The sequence below is a fragment of the Centropristis striata genome, chromosome 2 (genome assembly GCF_030273125.1).
Source record: "Centropristis striata isolate RG_2023a ecotype Rhode Island chromosome 2, C.striata_1.0, whole genome shotgun sequence".
Classification (NCBI taxonomy): domain Eukaryota; kingdom Metazoa; phylum Chordata; class Actinopteri; order Perciformes; family Serranidae; genus Centropristis; species Centropristis striata.
In genome coordinates, this window is record NC_081518.1 from 38,082,461 (window position 1) to 38,100,547 (window position 18,087).

Below are 18,087 nucleotides of genomic sequence, written 5' to 3' on the forward strand. Positions count from 1 at the left end.
TGCACATATTGAGACCGTAATTGATTTTTTAAATTTTTTTAAATGTTTTTTTAGGGGAAACGTGTTCCATTTTTTGCAAGAAATGCCCCTCTCCCCACAAAAAAACAGAAAAAAATGTTGATAAGATTTGATCCCTGTACAAACTGGAGGACTTGCACTTTCAGTCACTTGGATGGCCGAGTGTGTAATAGGTGCCAAGAGGGAACGGCATCTTAAGATAAGAGGACAGAGGAGACAAGGAGGAACATGATGCGGGGGAGACGTGGGACTTTGGCCAACACAGATGTCTACGACAGCGAGGGAAGCCCCCGCATCCACTGCCAGGAAGAAACACTGTATCAGAGATGAGACTTATGTAAGCTAGGATAGTGTGCATGCCAATGTCAATGTAAAGGAGATGACTAATGGAGAAAATGAATCATGGACTTGAGATATAGAAATGTGGCTATTTCTGATCATTTAACATATGAAATATGGGAGTAACAAATAATGTCACAGCTTCTTGTGTCATGTGTTATTCATAATCCCTTTAAAATTAGCTTTTGGGGCTTTTGTTTACATGCTATGTTATGATATTAGTCATGAATACAATTTTGCCGAAAATCAGAATATAAAACCTGCACATCAGACGCAGAGCCAGACGATGTAAATATTTGAGGTACAGACCAAGCCTAGGGGGCTCCCAGGGATAAAAACACACTAGATTTGCCAAGAAAAAGAATTCATCCTGTAAAGCCTAAATCATACTTTGTGTCGAAATAACAACAAATGTTAAGATTGACTAATTTTGTCTGATGTTCCAGTCACAAATGTTGAGTGAAACATTTCTTGATTATGTTCCCTAAAATGTCTGACCTTGATTAAATTGACTTGTATCTCTGCAAAGCTTGCACGAAATAGGTGTTTTCACATTCATCTGGTGAAGGGCAAGATCTGTTCACTGCAATCTGACATTCAATTGAAAGCCTGAAAACCAGATTAGGTATGTCAGTACTTCAAAATCCAACAAAAACAGTAAAAGAAACCTGAAACCACTAGTGCAGCACGGACATGACTGTACAGAGAGCAAAAATACTCAACATTGTAATTGCAAATAACAAGTAAGCTGTAGAGCTCTGCGCCACCGTATACTGTAGATGTACAGTGCTTGTTTAATCTGTAACGGTCAACCTATCTAACCTTTATGCAGCACTGTTATATAGCCAGCTAGCGGTGGTTGGCGGAACAAGGCCAGACCCAGATCCCCTTTTGAGAGTTTTTTCTTTACTTTTTATGCAGGAACACATGTTACATTAATTTAATGTGTTTGGAGGGGGGGACTTTAAGTTACATAACATAGGTAGGTTAGAAATGTGGCATAGACAGCAGTTCTAATCTTGAAACCTTATTTTTGGCAACAATGTGCTGGAGTAGAGTTCATAGAATGAATGTTTCACTAAAAAATCAGCTACATTTTAATCAATCATATAATAATCTGAGCTGTCCTGACTCCAGATCAAGGAACCTCAACAATGCCAAATTAATAGTAGTAACCAATAACAACACCCCATGACAGTGTTAGGGTGGACCCATAATTGGTGAAATTTCACAGCAATAGAACTTTTGCTCTAATCATTTAGTGGTCCGGTCAGAGAGACTCGGGGGAAATTAAACAAACACATGGTAATTGATATAATCACTGAAAATTAAACAGCAATTTGGCAAACTGTATATCACTGATAAAAATAACATTGGTAATGTGTTGTGAGGCAAATGTGTTCCACAGGCAGTGACTTATCAACAGCAACATCTGGGAAAAAATTTAGACCAGAGAAAATGAAAGATTTTTCTCCAGGTATTGAGGTTTTTGGCGTCACACTGAAACAGAGAAACCAGAAAGAAAAACAAGAGATTAATCCTATGTTGCAGATAACTTTGTCTCCCTGTGGACAGTGACAAATAGGATGAAGTGAGCTTCCATAATATAAAGTGCTGTACTGTTCAGGTGATGAAATATATGTTACGTTTTGCTTTGATTAATTCTTATCAACACATTCATCAGAGGAATGCAATTATCCTGCACCACAAGGCGTTTGTAATTTGTATTTTTTTGAATTTATCTGACCTTTTGTCTCACTTTGATGCAATGTATGATGTAGTTTTCAAGCAAAAAATAAATCTCTTGAAAACTATTTATTCTGTAAACTGGCAGAATGCCAGTGGAAAATAACTTTCACAAATAATGACTCCATTACTTCAGGCACTTTACCTTCTCAAGGTGATAAGCCAGAATGGAACCACTTTGCATATCTTATCCCATGGTCATCACCTGTATTACAGAACGGCACAGTCCTCCCAATTAACGAGGGTGTAAACAGTATAGCCTACCTACTCGGCTGTTCATATTTGAACATGGTAATCATCTCTCTGATGTGGTGATTGGCACAGAGTCACTCCAAACATGACAGCCGCTGCACTGAAAAGGAGCCAGATCAAACCCTCTCTTTGAACCCATTTGCTAATTTATTGCCGTCCAGGAAAAGCTCCTTTCTTTATAATTCCTCCAATATTATACAAAATAAATAAGGGAATCTGTAATGGCATCTGGTAGCTGCTTATTTTCTACAGTTCTTGAATGTTCTGAGTCACATGAGCTGGATAATCACAACATGTAAGTGTTATTGTGTGCTCAAATCTTACTCCCATGTGGAAATGAAGAATATTTTCAGCCTCTGCTAAAAAAAAAAAAAAAGAAGACATTATACAGCAAATCTATGAATAACAAAGTGTTATTTTTCCCTCCTAAATGTATAGCTCCATCCATTGTTAGTCAGAGAAAATGCATTAACACCTCTGAGAAAATCAATGCACAGTTTCCTCACCCATGCTTCAAGGTGGAAAATCCACATAATGGGCATGCATCCAATTAGAGTTTGGAATTTAAAAAAAAAGTCATAATTTAAGACAATGTTTTTCCTCAATTTGGTGACATTTTTAGTGATCTACAGTCATTACTTGCACCAATTTTCCAGCAATCCTACTTTGATGGCACTGAACTGACAGCTGTTCCCAAACAAACAAGATGTCTGATCTACTGAGGTAAATAGAGATGTATCCGCTCTATCCAGACTTTTTCAATTTTTCAGACACACTTTATACGATGTGATACCTGATACTTTACATGTATTATAATAGGCAGCTTAAAGCTAATGATGAAATAAAATTCTAATAAACACAATTTATTCTTACAATTTTTACAAAGAAAAGTTTGTTGTTATTTTATCAAGCCTGGAAACACATGTTGATGTTTGAGTTTTCTTTTGGCTAATGTTCAAGACATTGTTGGCACTAGCTCAATAGGACAGTAGAAACACTTAACTAATGGTGAAAAATATTAAAATTTTCATCATCACTCATCTTTCAGTGTTTTTTTAACCAGCCAACAACATTGATGTTTGATTTGTTGTTTTCATCTGAGTCTGAGCCGTTGGTATTTAGAAGAGCTTTATCTAAATGCTGTTCAGATCATGATGCTCCTATGACCAAGATAGGCACTTTGTAGCTGTTTTCTGTTACTTTTGTATCTCTTTATGGTAATTTAGGGTATTTTCCTCGTTGTTTTGCATCATATTGTTGTTGTGTGTCTCTTTGTATATGTTTTTGTGTCTATTTGTGATTGTCTTGGTATTATTGTTGTTGATTTGCATCTCTGCAGTTATTTAGGTGTCTTTTTGGGTTGTTTTTTTTTACTGTGGTTGATTTGCTTCCTTTTGTTGTTGTTTTGTGTCTCTTCATAGTTGTTATGTATCTCTTTGCAGTTGTTTTGTGTCTGCTTGTGGTTGCTCTTTTTCATAATTGTTCTGGGTCTTTTTGGTCTTTGGTCAGTTGTTTTCTTTGTCTCTTTTTGTGTCACTTTGTAGTCGTTTCATGTTTCTTTGTGTTCATTTTGAGATACTTATCAGTTGGTTTGTGTCTCTTTGAGTGACATTTTGTCAAAGCCAAATAGGTACAAATAAAAAAGTTGGATGTACTGAGAGTACTTCACTGTACTTGGCCAATGCACCAATGGAAATATAGCAGGAATGATGTTTGGTCTCTAATCCCTTGACACAACCATTCACCATGTGCCATCTACATTTGTCAGTGTGGTAGTAAGCTCACTACGCTTCTCCTAGGGCGTTACTGTGGAAACGATGGTGGCAGAAACTTGGTGTCCAGATGGAGCAGCTGTTGGGGTTTTCCTGAGCTCATCTGCTCTGATGCCACAAATGAAGCTGATGATGCCTTTGAACTTTACACAGTCAACACATCCCCCTTGTTTCAGCTCTGTGCAGTGCCACTCCATCAAAACCCCCATGTGCTCCCCCTACACACACTGCCTGCCAACATCAGGATCTGCCTTTCCCTCCACCACATTTTCCTGTTTATAAGATGAGAAGGACCGAGCTCACACCAGGAGACGCTGCACGGCAGGTCTCTTTCCTCAAACATCCCACGCTCGTCTCCATGCAGAGATGGCCTGAAACTGACACCGACAACAGAAGCCTCATTAATCTTTATAGCGGCTCGAGAGTTACCATCTTCTCTCTGCCTGTCTGCTAGGTGGCATATTCTCTTGAGAGTGCTATTCAACATCTTGGAGGTGCAGCACGTTGTCAAAGCAAAAGATTGAGCACGTGGTGTGGAGCAGATGAAAGGCAAACAGGGTATGTATTTGAATATAACCTGTGTGAAGGCATTTAGAGAATTAACAGCTTAAGCAGCTCTGAAATCTCCTCTTTATATTTCCTACACCTGCGCCCGTGACCCTGCATACCGCGGTGCAGCTTAGGCTGTTAATGCAGAGAGTTTGTGCCCTCAGCCTGCTGTCAGCATAGAGACAATGTATGCGTGCACCCATGAGTGCGGGCCTCATGTGAATAGCTGGACCTTACATTCACAGTAAAAAAAAAAGGGAGCTTGTATTTATTATCGTCATCGTTTTTATTGCAGTGAAACCTGTCTTGTTCCGAAGATATTAAACACACACAAAAGGGCACTGAGAAGGTATGATCGAGGCGATGCCCCAATTCTGTCAAAATGTTCCTTTACTAAGTCCTTGCTTTTTTCTGTGGTGCTTTGTTGCCTCACTCGCCTGTAAGAATCAATCAGCTCTTTACACCTGGGTTATGATGGCCCCCACTAGCCTCTGTGTACTGTGGCATCAATAGAGGAAGGAGAGACTCATCTTTTCCAACTACCTTCAATTACAGAGGTGTTGATAATTAACTAGATAACAAATAGCGGATTTTCACCCAGGACAACGGGGTTCGTGTCTTGTTTGAAAACAAAAGTAAATTACTTTTTTACCTAACTTCAGTGGCTCACTGTTTGTGAATCAGGTTTTTTTTTTTTTTAACGAAACATATGTTTTTTTCGTAACTTCCCGTAGTCAGGTCACCCTAGTAACTACTTCACTATGGCATTTATGTAAATTAATTTACTGTTTAAACTGTCTTTTATAACGCTTAGTCAGGACGTTTTTTGCACGAAAACTAGGTCAGTGGTTTTGTAGTCTAAATTCAGTGAAACTGCAGCCCTGCTGAAGACAACTAATCCTAAAGGATAATGGGAGCCAACACAGGTTCACAAAAACTGGGGTGATGTTTTAGGACAAACCCAAAATACAATTGTGAGCATGAAATGAGAATAATATGACCTCGTTTAGCTATGAATGCATTGGTTTTGAAATGCAGTAATAGATAAACTGCCCAGGTTTATAACAAGCCAGCTCAATTCAGTTTCTTTCAAACTATTTCAATGTCTTTTTCATCACCTGATCTTTAAAACATTTTTTTCTCTAAATCACGGAAACTTTTCAGTCAAAGAAGACATTGCTGCACGCACTAAAACAGCCTGGAGGGGATGTGTGGGAAAAAAGGAATAGAATAGCTTTCTTCCATACGCGTGAGCAGAATTCTTATTCTTTGTTAAGGGTCAAGAGCTGCGACCTGGCTCCAATCTTGGTGGCAGATCCAAATGTCTCCAGTAGCAAAATGACAAAGATTAACTGTCCCTTGGAGCTTGAAGGCTCATAATTAATGCTGCCTCACTTCCCTCTGTGCCTGTGCTGGGAGGAGGATTGACACTGAATTGATAGAGTTGCCATTTAAGGGTCAGTCGTACCATGATGGGACAGACAGTGCCGGGCACGTATTTGTCAGGTTTAAGCCTACTTCGATCTGTTAGCAGAATCTTTAATTTCCACAGTCTCACGTAAGGAAAAGACATCTGTTATCTTTCCGATTGCCAGAAACTAAAAACTGAGAAGAAGGCAAGTATCTCACACGGTGTATAGAATCTGCGTTACATTTTGTTTAAAAAAAACAAAAAAAACATGTCATATTGCTTACCACTAAGACACTTTTCATCATGAAGTATTAAGCTTTTATTGTTCTTTCTTTTTCAGCTATTAACAACTACAAATAGGCTTTGACAGGTCTTTGGTAGAGCCTTAAGTTTTTGGATGTGGTGCTGGTTTTGCTGGCTGTAGGCTGAGGGGAAACATGCGGAGTCGTGCCAGTCACTGTGTGGAGTACAGTGCAGTAAACAGCCTTAGAAAAAGGGCGGCTTTGAAAGGCTCCCTCCTACCTCTGAGTGGGCTCTGCAAATCCCTCTATTGAAGTGGGCTTATTTCTTAACAGCGCTCCTACCATTTTGTATGGATCCTCCGGAATCCTCTTTGCACATAAACACTCACAATGGAGTTGCCAAAAAAAAAGGAAATGTTCTGTCATGAAATATAGTCTGATTCATAATCAATAGACGGAGGCGTGAGAGGTGGGGTCCTATTTTCTGAGCCTCTACTGTCTGAAGATACAAACAAGGCAAAGGCCATGAGACATACAGTGTAGTGGGTTGAGTGTATCAGTTCCAGTGGAGGTGGACAAAATCCTCCCCCCCCGATACAGCAGCACTGGGAAATGGAGGACCCTCCTACTGTTTATATGGAAGTTAACTCCTATGGCCTGTGCCTCACCTCAGCAAGTTCTCATAAAACAAGCAGCGCTGTATTTTATGGTAGAAGAAGACAAAATGCCTCAAAGACTTACCGAGATATCAGGAAATAAATATAAGGGGATCTATGTCTAATTCTCTTTCACGCCAACCTCTGAGAAAATTGGAAATGGGTAGTGAATAGCTCAATTTGTCTTGATGTAATTTAATGGCCTGTACCTGTTATGGGCTCAGTCTAATGCAGTAAAACACAATGAGCAAAAATGCTTCTGACTCAGGGAAAGAGGGCTGCAAACTACCTGGCAGCTGCCTGAAAGCTTTTCAATTTTCTATGAAAGCTGTGTAAAAATGCACTAGCATATACAGCAAAAAGAAAAAGGAAAAAAAACCTGCAAAACCCTTGGAAAAAATTCTCTATTTCGCTTTACCTCAGAAATGTCAGATGTGCTCAAGTAATGACAGTGTTTTGGAGGTTCATTTATGTGTCAAGTGTGAAAATATTACTTTCAAGAATGCAGGCTGCCAATGGAAAAATAAGCACTCATTTTTCATTTCATAAAAGTCTCCTCATCACAGATGTGGTCATCGTCTGACAGTAGTAATAGAGTCAGAAATTAGGTTAGGTTGTTGTGCTTCATCCTTAGAACTGACATTAATGGCCTCTCATTGGGTAGCCAAAGCCATTAGCTAAAAAGAATAAAGCTTTAGAGTTGAGATAAGGACGGAAGATGTACTGTGCTGTGTAATGGCTGGGAACTAAAGTGCCCCAATGAGTATGTTGCTTATAGGAAAGGAATTCAGGTAAATCATACAGTATGTTGCTTGATTGCAAAGTTGCACCTGAACTAATTCATAGGGGACACCTCTGCTTATGTCTTCTGAATGTCTGTTCGACAGAAAATAGAAGCCACACTTAAGAGGCACAGGGCTTTCCATTGACTGTAATGTTAAACCATCTGTTTCAGAAATAATACTTTTTTATGTAGAACCAAACAATCCCTCTGGGATCAGTCCAGTACAAACACACTCTTTTGGAGAGCTTCGTATTTAAGTGTCATACATGAGGGTAACACAGCATTGCTTATTATATTTAATGAAAAGAGCACGTTATCTACTTTCCCCAATTTTTTCAGAGATTCAAAGTGGAGAACTGACAGAATCTTCCCCTCATCAGTGTGCCTAAAAGGGAAGCCTGCTGGTGCAGACTAAAAGGATCCTTGCACTTTCACTCTACCCCAGGATACATGAATGTAAAAATATAACAGATTCTTTAGTCTAGATCATTTCCTTTCTTTGTCCCTCTGGTTTCACTAACATCAGCCACTGACACAGACAAACTAATTACCAGACCAGTACCCCAGCCACAAAGCAGGAAATTGGCTTTTCGGTCCAAGGCCAAGCTCATAGTTTCTGATATTTCCAACCACTGTCACTGTTTGATCAGCCAAGGTGATCTGAACAATAGAGTTGTTAATAGTACTCTAGCAGTAAATGTAAACAAGGGAAGGCCCTCCAACACAATTTACAACAATGATCACACAAGTACCATTTCCCAACTGATTGGAATTTCCTCAATAAAGGGACACTAGACCACGATGTCATCTTTGTTATTCACTGTTGTGTGATGCTGCAAGACATCTATCTAAGACTATTCCATCGAAATACTTTGACAACTACTGGATGGTCTGACGCTAAAATGTGGTACAGACGTTGTAATAGGTCCAATACCTGCAATCAGCCATCAGCATCAACTGTACTTTGTGTTTATTGCTAATTAGCCAATATTAGCATGCTAACACACTAAACTGAGATAGTAAATAGGAATAGGAAACATTCTCTCTGCTAAGCATCAGAGTGTTAGTATCGTCATTTTGAACATATTAGCCTGGTGACATTTGCATTAAGCTCAAAGTGCTACCTAAGTACAGTCTCATGGAGCTGCTAGCATACTAGCATACTGTAGCCTTGCTAAGAAACACAATGTTTGATTTTTCGGTGAATAAATATCAAATGACCTATAATGGTTAGTTTGTACTTTCTGTATAGTAATTTGCTGTTGAAAAAAAAGTTCACAACTTTGTTCTCTCGGTTATTTGACCATTATCAATCAGTACTTCTGGGCACCAGACAGCACAGAGTGACTCCAGGGTATCCAAAATAGCACCAGGTCAAAGTCATTTCTCCCTTACTTGGCTGTACAGAAAACAACTAAGAGTATCTATTTCATATCATATGACTGGTGTTTGAGGATCAATAGCCCCTAGTCCACAAGGGAAAACCCTCTGGTTCTGGTCTGAAATCAAATTGTAAACAGCCTGAAATAGCTCCTGTGTGACTAATTCCCTTTCTCTGCCATAACGACTGAGATTGTAAGTGGCTTTTTGTATGGACCAGAAAATTAGATTCTTTACCCTATTAGAGACACAACCCCCACACACATCCCCCCAAAAACCTGGCTTGTCAATATTAATAGCTAATATGATCAAAGATGGCCCTGCATGTTTTAATAGCCATATGGCAGCTCCGTTGGGTAATTTGAAAGCAATTTTGGAGTTGTAACATTTGGGAGAAACAAACAAAGTGGGGGTGTGACAGTAAAAGGTTGATGAGAGACAAAGATACAGTAGGTGCGGACAATTAGCTGTATGGCAATCCCCTTGTTAAAAGGCAGGATAATGCCCATGCTGGATTGATTTACTGGCTGCAGTTTGGTGACAGCTCCCATATCGCAGCCTCACTGCCCACTGAAGTGTGCATTAGGACTTGGTGTTGGCAGCAATATGGCTTTTACATTTAACAATCTGTGTGCCCAGACAGAGTGGAAGGGCTCGGGAGACAAGTTGACAGAGGGGAGCCTCCCATCACTTGTCAGCATTGTCAGGGGCAATGCCTCATTATCTCCAGTCTATTGGCTTCTATTCATGTTATTTATCAATCCCATCACCTTTTCTTTGTGGCTCAAATCAAAGAGAGTCGAGGTCTGGAGGGGATATATGTATATAAATATGTTGAAAATTGGCTCGGTATGGATTCCTTTGCTCGTGCCGACCTCTTTGTTTGGCTGCAGACTGGGGTAGCTTTTGTGTATCTGCCAGCACGGCCACGACTCTTTCCATCAATGGCACGCCATTCAGGAGATAAGCATCAGCTGGCGGCCCACTCCACTGACACCACGACTTCCTCCCAGAGTCAGCAGATTACATTTTAGAAGTTGACAGCTTGTTATCACTCTGGATAGCAGGAGGGCTTAATCTTTTGTTCTTTTCTAGTTGGGGTAGGGCTGAGGAGTCGTCGGCTCAGGCCACTGATTCCGCCGACTTCCCTCCTCGTGCCCTCTGCAGTGACACACACGGTGAATAGGCCACTCTCTCCTCCACTCTTTTCATCTTCCTCTAAGAGTGCCTGCACTTTGTAGAGGGATTACAGTGATGGAAGCCTCAGCAGTGCACAATGATATCCATTCAACATGTCTCTCTGGCAGGCAGGGGATGGGTTCAAGTCTGATTTGATAATGGGTATGCCAGCTTCAGTCTGAAGGGACGGATCACAGCTCCTAAGGCCTGCCTTGTCCTTTGGGAACAATCATGTGGAATCCCTCTCGGAATAACATCTATGACCATAATAGGGGCGGAGAATGGCGTGGTTCTTGTACAATATGGTAGCTTATTCTGCTAGTGTTCAGAGGAAAGCCTTTCGATCATGCTACTGAGAAACAAACTGTACAGAGGAGTGTGAGACTAGATGTTTTATAAGTAACGGCAGGTCCCAGATGCCAAGGTTCCACAAAAATAAAACACGTTATTTCTTATGTTACATTTAGACCATGTTATGACGACTGGTTGTAAAGCAGCTTTTTGTCCGAGCACTTCTGCAGCACTCTATTCACGGCACAGTGGATACACTTTGGCTCAAGTATTTTGCGTCAGAAATCTGAAAGCAATTTGTCTATAACAGATAATTAAATAAAGAGGCACATTCAAAGGCGCAGATAAGTACTGAACAAAGTGATTATTGAGTTCACTAGACTGTAAAGGCATGTTATATCTTTAATAACATATCTGAGCCATGGGTGTCACATCGCTATGTTTCCTTATAGATATTAGTTGACCTGTTTAACAGAATAATAAAACACACAGTTTTGTTGTGCTAGCAATAACCCATCTTGCATAATCTTCCCATCCTGAGCAGTTGACAACCTTGAACATTGGCATTTATTATCACTGCTTTGCTTTTGAAGCCACAAGATGTCTCCTTGGTGAGAGCTGCAGTTATATAACCTCCCTCTCTCCTCCCACTCTCTCTTTGTATGTCTCTTCCTGTCTATAATGTTCACAGCATCTCAGGCCTACTGGAGCCTACAAAGCTCAAACTTACACCCTTTTTTTGTTGGGAATACTTATGACAAGTTTTTTTTTGTTGCTTTTCTGATGTGTTTGCAGCGGTGAAGACAAGCTTGATATGAACAGACTCATACGAAGGCAGTGAAACCAGAAAAGCCATGCAGCTTATGCAACACATCAGAGCTGTGTGATGAAATTAATTATACGGGACAAAGTTTCTTCCTGTCATACTGCAGAAAGGGCTAGGAGTAGATAATATACCCACCAACTGTAAAGAAAGCTGAAATATGACTACCAACATTTAGATCTGCAGAGACAATTGGTTTGGTTCCTTATCCCAAAGACTTGAGTAAACATTCCTTTTCCCTAAGACGCCATATTATTGGAGGAAAGGTAAGAGGTCACCTGTATGATCAATCTGCCAAATCACCTCTCTGTGAGAGATACAACACAGTATAGTTCGTCACAAGATTAAATTTAGCCTGGATTTCAATTTATGCTTAGTTGCTTGTCATCCTTCAACACTTGTCTCTTAACAAAACCTGATAAATATCACACCTAATCTGGTATGCCTACCTTAGCAAAAAGCAGAAAGACAGAAAAACTGTTTAATGCAGTGACTTCTCTCTGACTGCTGAATACAGGAATGTAAAAATGAAGAAATGAAGAAACTGTATTGGCTGCTACAGCCTACTGGGGTTAGCAGCTTCTTACTTTTTCTTCCAGTGTACTACAGTCCTTAACACCTGCATCTATAAATGTATATATGTCGGCTGATGCAGCAATGATAAAATAATGATCAAGTTTTTGAGCAACAAAATGTAACCTAAGTAATATCCAGCAGTTAGTTACAGGATAGATTTTTTTTTTCTAAAGAAATGATACGTCCTCCCCAAGTCCATACAAGTTGGGAAGCTGTGTAAAATGCAAATAAGAAATTCAAAATTGTGATATTTTTTTATTAGCATTAGCTGAACTCCACATCCTGCTCAGAAGTGCTCATCATCTAATCGCTGAAAATACAGAAATCTCCAAAATGACCAGTTTTTGAACCCAAATCTCAGCATGGATTCTTCTGTGTTGTTCCAAGACCCTTGAAGACAGCATATTGCTGTAATATTCTGGAGTTGTTTTTTTTTTTTGACCATTTCTATCCATTCTCAGTATGAATAAAACTGCATAATTCAGCACCAAATGTGTGTAACAAATGGTATCAACCTAACAATTACTGCAACAACTTATGGGGCATAGTTGAACATGGAAATGGACCTTAAAGGGACAATTTTTATTAGAAAATTTTGATTAGAACAACTTGACACACAGAGCTGAGCTGCATCTGAAATTAATCTTCAGATTCACAGCTTTCAGATAATGTCCACCACTTCTATGTGGCATTTATTGTTGTCCTGCTATCATCCACTGCCCACAACCCCAATTCTCATAAAAAGGACTTTGTGTATTAACTGGTTGAAGCTGATCACTTTTGGTCTAATTAGACAAAGAAGAGAAACATAAACAGAGGAAATGTTTTTTGTTGGATACAGGGCAGAGGCATTTTAGTTGTGGCTCCATATTTGTCAGTCATGTTGCTTTTATTATTTATTTATATAAATGTAGCCAACTCAGTCTTGATTAATTGGTGCTCCCATGGCAACAAGATGTCTCACTCATTGTCACACTGATATCAAAGCGACTCCGGACACAGACAGCCAGGACAATGTCTCAGTGAAGGAGAAGCGGGAGTGGAGTTTAATCAGCCTCTGCGTGGCTTTGAGCTGCTGGGCTGACCTGTTAGTAATTATTACAGAGGAACATGGCTACAATACTTGAATTGTTGCTGTGACTCAGTTGGCATTTCCATGCCTCTGGTCAGTCAGAACTCAAAGCCTCACTCTGTAACTGATATGTATTCAACTTAAGTGGAAGAGACAGGAAAAGGTACAAAAGCACATGCGACAATGTCTTTTTGAAATCACTATTATTTTGTATTATTATTTGATATGGGCCACATCCTGAAACAGTTATGGTCAGTCATCCAAAGCAATCAGATAGGGGCAGAAAAAAATGGTTTTCAAACTCTGCCTTTTGTATTTATATCTATGATTTCCCAGCTGTCTCTGTTTATCTTCCTAAAGATGAACCCCTTTTGTGTTTACAGCCACAGAGTGTACCGAGCCTCAGCTGTGGTTTTCACAGTGACATAGCATGGGACAGACTGACAGTGGCAAGAGGCAGCATCTGTGATTACAGTCTTCAAAGATATTTTCAAAAATCAGCTTCACTGTTGGATCCACCTGGTGCACTGGCCTTGTTCTGTTTTATTTCCTTTGGAGTTTTTAATGTTACCCAGCATGGCATTATGGAAAAGGGCAACCTGAAAGCCCCCACCACCACCAGCAGGATGTCCAAGCCATGATCTGCTGCTCAGTGGGGGTCCTAACCCTGTCTGTCTGTCTGTCTGTCTGTCTGTCCGTGGCTCAAAGATGCATCTTGAACTCTGCAGAGTTGAAAGAAAGATCACAGCATCTTTTTCTTTTTTCTTTTTGTTTCAATCAACATCCTCCCTGTCTTTCCCCCATCCCTCCTTTCATTCTGTATGGTTGCTTTTGGACCTCATTTCATATTTCATGGTTTTCTGGATATCACAAGATCTAATATTTTGAAGTTTTTTACTTTTGAGATTGAAGAGCAGTTCAGTGGAGAGCTCTGTAATTTGTGGCTTTGCACTTATTCCCATTGGACAATGCCACACAGGATAGCCTTTCTCCGACAATATAAGAAAGAGATTGAAAAAACAATTTTCCAAACTTCATCTAACAGTTTACATAAAAATATTTATTTTTCAACCAAAATAATTCCCCATGACTATCCCTTAGCATCTCAAAGTGCTTACTTTTATTCGCAGTTCACATGTTTTTTTTACACTGACCTCTGCTGGAAAAGGAATGTGAAAAATAAAATCTATTTGTATAGATTGGCATATAGAAGCCATTGGTGAGCAGGATCAGATGGCAGGGAAAACAGATTATGTTGCAGGGCTCCTGTGGCATAACCCCGGGCATTAATGTTAATGGAAAACCACATGACCTTGCAGTTGCCTCTGAGCAGCTCCATTTTAAATCCAATTGACATGGCCCAAGTCTGGAAGAGGCTGGAGAGACGGTGATGCAGGCACCTGATACCCATGCATGAGAATAGTCTGTTTTTCTATTTTTTTATTTTCAGGGGATCCCAGAGGCTCCCAGTAAGGTTTCCTCAGCCCCCTGAGATGAACAGGGGGGAGGCAGAGCTGAATATGGAACTGCGGTTGCTGTAATACTTGCTTGATACCCATGCCCAATGCCAGATGTCATGTGATCCCTACACTGAGCAGAATGGCAAAGCTCAGCTTGCACTGCTTTTTCAATCAAGGTATGTTGTCGTACTTATGGTCAAAAACACACACAACACAAAACCCCTTGTTTCAGGGAGCAAATTGTACTTAAAGTTGGTTCAAAATCACTGTGATAGAGTTGGCCTTGCCAAGAATTGCTTTCCAATGATCTCCTTGCTCTAGGAGGAATAGAGGGGATAGTGCCAGCAGAACAGAAACAGGCTTTGTTAAATGAACTTTGCACACACAGATGAAAGAATGGAAAAGCAGCCTAAAATAATCTGTATTTTTCCACAAACATCCAGTAGAGGATTTGCATTCAAATACAGTGCAGTTCCAATGCTGAGGGTCATCAGTACAATTTAATTACATTAAGAGACAGCTAAATTGGACTTTGCAAACACACAAGGCTTAAGGGATTACTGGACCTCTGAGGGAGAGATCAAATTTTACCTTCGAGCATGAAACAATATGCCCGGTTCCTGGCAGGCATGTGGACAGAGATAGAGGGAGGGAAGGGGAGTTGGAGGGGGCCACCAACAGTGGACAGCCAGATTATTGATTTTATTCAACTTTTCATATTTACTGCATTCAAATTGGCCTGCATATAGAAAAGCTATACGTTTCAAGATAAACTTGGCATGATCACAGCCAAAAACCCACACTTCTGTGCATCTAAAGATATTGTTTATCTTGATCACTTTACATCCTCAGCCTCTATGATTCCCCCACTATCTCCCTACTGCTAACCTCTCCTGCATGTGCAATGTTTTGTCTGCATGTCTCCAACTATTTATTCTTCAGTGATTTATTGAACACTATGTTTCCTCTGCAGCTGCCAGCTCACAGTATGGCATGCTGCCTAAATGTTGCATCACCCAATATGGACCTTTTACTTCCCCTCCTTTTTCTTAGTAGCAGTAGTAGAATTGACTGGACGATATCACGGGATAAATGTAACATGGCATTCAGAGTGAAGTAGTGTTGTGTTAAGTTTTGATACTGTATCCATAGAAGGTCAGTCAATGGAGGGCCATTTTTAAGACCTTGGCCTCTTTTTCTGCCAACTTCCCTTTATAGTTACAGTACGTCACAACAACAACATAAAGTCAAGAAACTTACAAGTTATATAAAGCATCCAATACCATTTTTTAGGGTCACAGCAGAAATAATCTTTAAACAGTGTTGACATAGCGATCACCCTTTAAAGCAACTAATACAGCTATTTTACATGCTGCACTGACTTGTAATAGGAAGGATGGTGTCTCATCCATTCCCACCTGTGACCTCATGGCAGAGGTGAAGAGATAGAAGAGGAATTTGACCAAAAAAGCTAAGATAAAAGAAGAATGTGACCAAGCAAGATGCCACCAGACAAGATGATATTTATGACTGGCTTTTAGTTGAGTAAGCTCAGGCAATAAAAAGCTGCAAGACAGATGGATGGTGTCTTCTTGCTGTTGGACTAGTTTGTAATATTAGCAAAGTTTTTCAACAAGTATTTGGTGATACAGAATATAATCTTTAATACTGAATTGCATTCTGAAACTCTAGAGGCACTAAATCGCAAAACATACCAATTGTTTTTAATGTTGCTTTAAGTTGGTATGACAACTTTCTTAGCTAACAGTTGCTCAATGAGTAGATACACAGCTACATTAGCATTCAATTGTAAATGGGGTGCACTTATATAGCGCTTTTATCCAAAGCGCTTTACACTACACACATTCACACACACATTCATACTGACATGTGGGCTGCCATGGTCAGGGATCGAACCACCAACCTTCTGACTGGAAGACGACCTCTCTACCAACTGAGAATATAAAGAATATCATATAAACCAATCTCACATGTAATCTTTCACCATCAGTTTTGCCTGGATGTGTTACAGAAGTGATGTTTTCACACTTTTTTATTTCATTAGGTAGGTGTTAAAGCCCTTTGATGCTGAGCAGGCCTCTGTTCTGTTTACTGCTGTGATTTACAGCTGATTTTGTGTATAGCATACCAACATGCAGGGCTGAGTAAAAAAGCATGCAGAACTTATTTATTCCATTTGACTATATTTATTAATACATATCAGGAGCCATATAAACATTAGAACAGCTTTTTCCCTTTAAACTAACATGTTTAATCCATCTACCTCTGCCATAGCCATGCTATTAAATAAGCTATTCATTCTTAAAATACAGAACACACATTAGGAAAATAAACACAAAATAGGGGGTTTTACAAAGTGCAAGAAATTAGCTTCTTACAATGCCATGCTAATTCATGTTGGGTCTATAACCTGTATGCTGTACATTTCAGCCTTGCAGGTGATTTTGTGCAGTTTGAAATTTTGAAAATAACATTTGCATTTCCAAATAACGTTTAAATAGCCTGAGGTTTGTGTTTCAATGAACGCTGGTGAATTCAAGTCAAGTATATTGTGTTTATATCGCCTACTATCACAAATCATAAATCTGCCTTAAGGCGCTTTACAATCTGCACAACATACATCTTCTGTATACTTTTGACCCTTACTTTGGATAAGGAAAAACTCTCCAAAATCATCCTTTAACAGGGAGAAAAATGGAACAAACCTTAGGAGTCTCTCTTCCAGGACAGCTCAATGCAATAGATGTCATGTGTTTAGGATTATCAACATAATAAAACAACAGTGTAGGCAATCCAAATGACAAAAATGATATGTGAAAGATAGAATGTGAATATATCCAAAATAATAAAAGTGTATAAAAAAAAATCTATATACACCACTTTTAAAGTACAAAAAGATTGTGTTTTACATATAATTGTGTGTGTAGTGTGAGTCCATTTCCAGCCACAAAGCCACAGCCGGCTGAGGCCAGCTATGCTAAACTGTCTGCACTTAGAGTAATGTCGGCTACTTTTGTTAAGAGCACTTAACAAATGGCACGTCATTATCACTTACACTGAGATCCAGGCACTTGCTAGTAAACACATTTTCCCAACACACATGCAATGGGGCCACAATTTCGCTTCTCCCCCTCCATTTATAAATTGCTCTGCATTAAGGTTCGAGAGGTGAAACACAAGCCAACCTTCCGCTCACCAGAGCAGTTGGTCCTCACTGCCATAGTCATCTGAAAAATGCCCAGAGGTGTAAATCTGTGCAGACAATTTATCTGAACTGCTAGCTCTTCAGGTGTTTCTTCTCCCTGAGAAGCTGGCCGCTGTTTCTCCAATTGTCCTTAAACAATTACTTGGGAGAGATCGGGGGGGACGACTGTTGCCAGTTAAACTGCAGTTTTCTCAGCTACCATTGTGCAGGCCATCTAAACCATGGGATACAAAGCTCTCAAGCACACTGCAAGCCAAATAAAGAGGTGGAGAAGGAGGGGGAGGCAGATAAAAGCTGACACCCAATGTATT

General features: G+C 39.8%; 1 protein-coding gene across 1 annotated transcript in view; it reads right to left on the reverse strand.

Moving 5' to 3' along the window:
• Window positions 1-18,087, reverse strand: part of LOC131985521 (carbohydrate sulfotransferase 8-like) — a 199,605-nt gene that overhangs the window by 111,811 nt on the left and 69,707 nt on the right. The gene's annotated exons all lie outside the window — the stretch shown is intronic.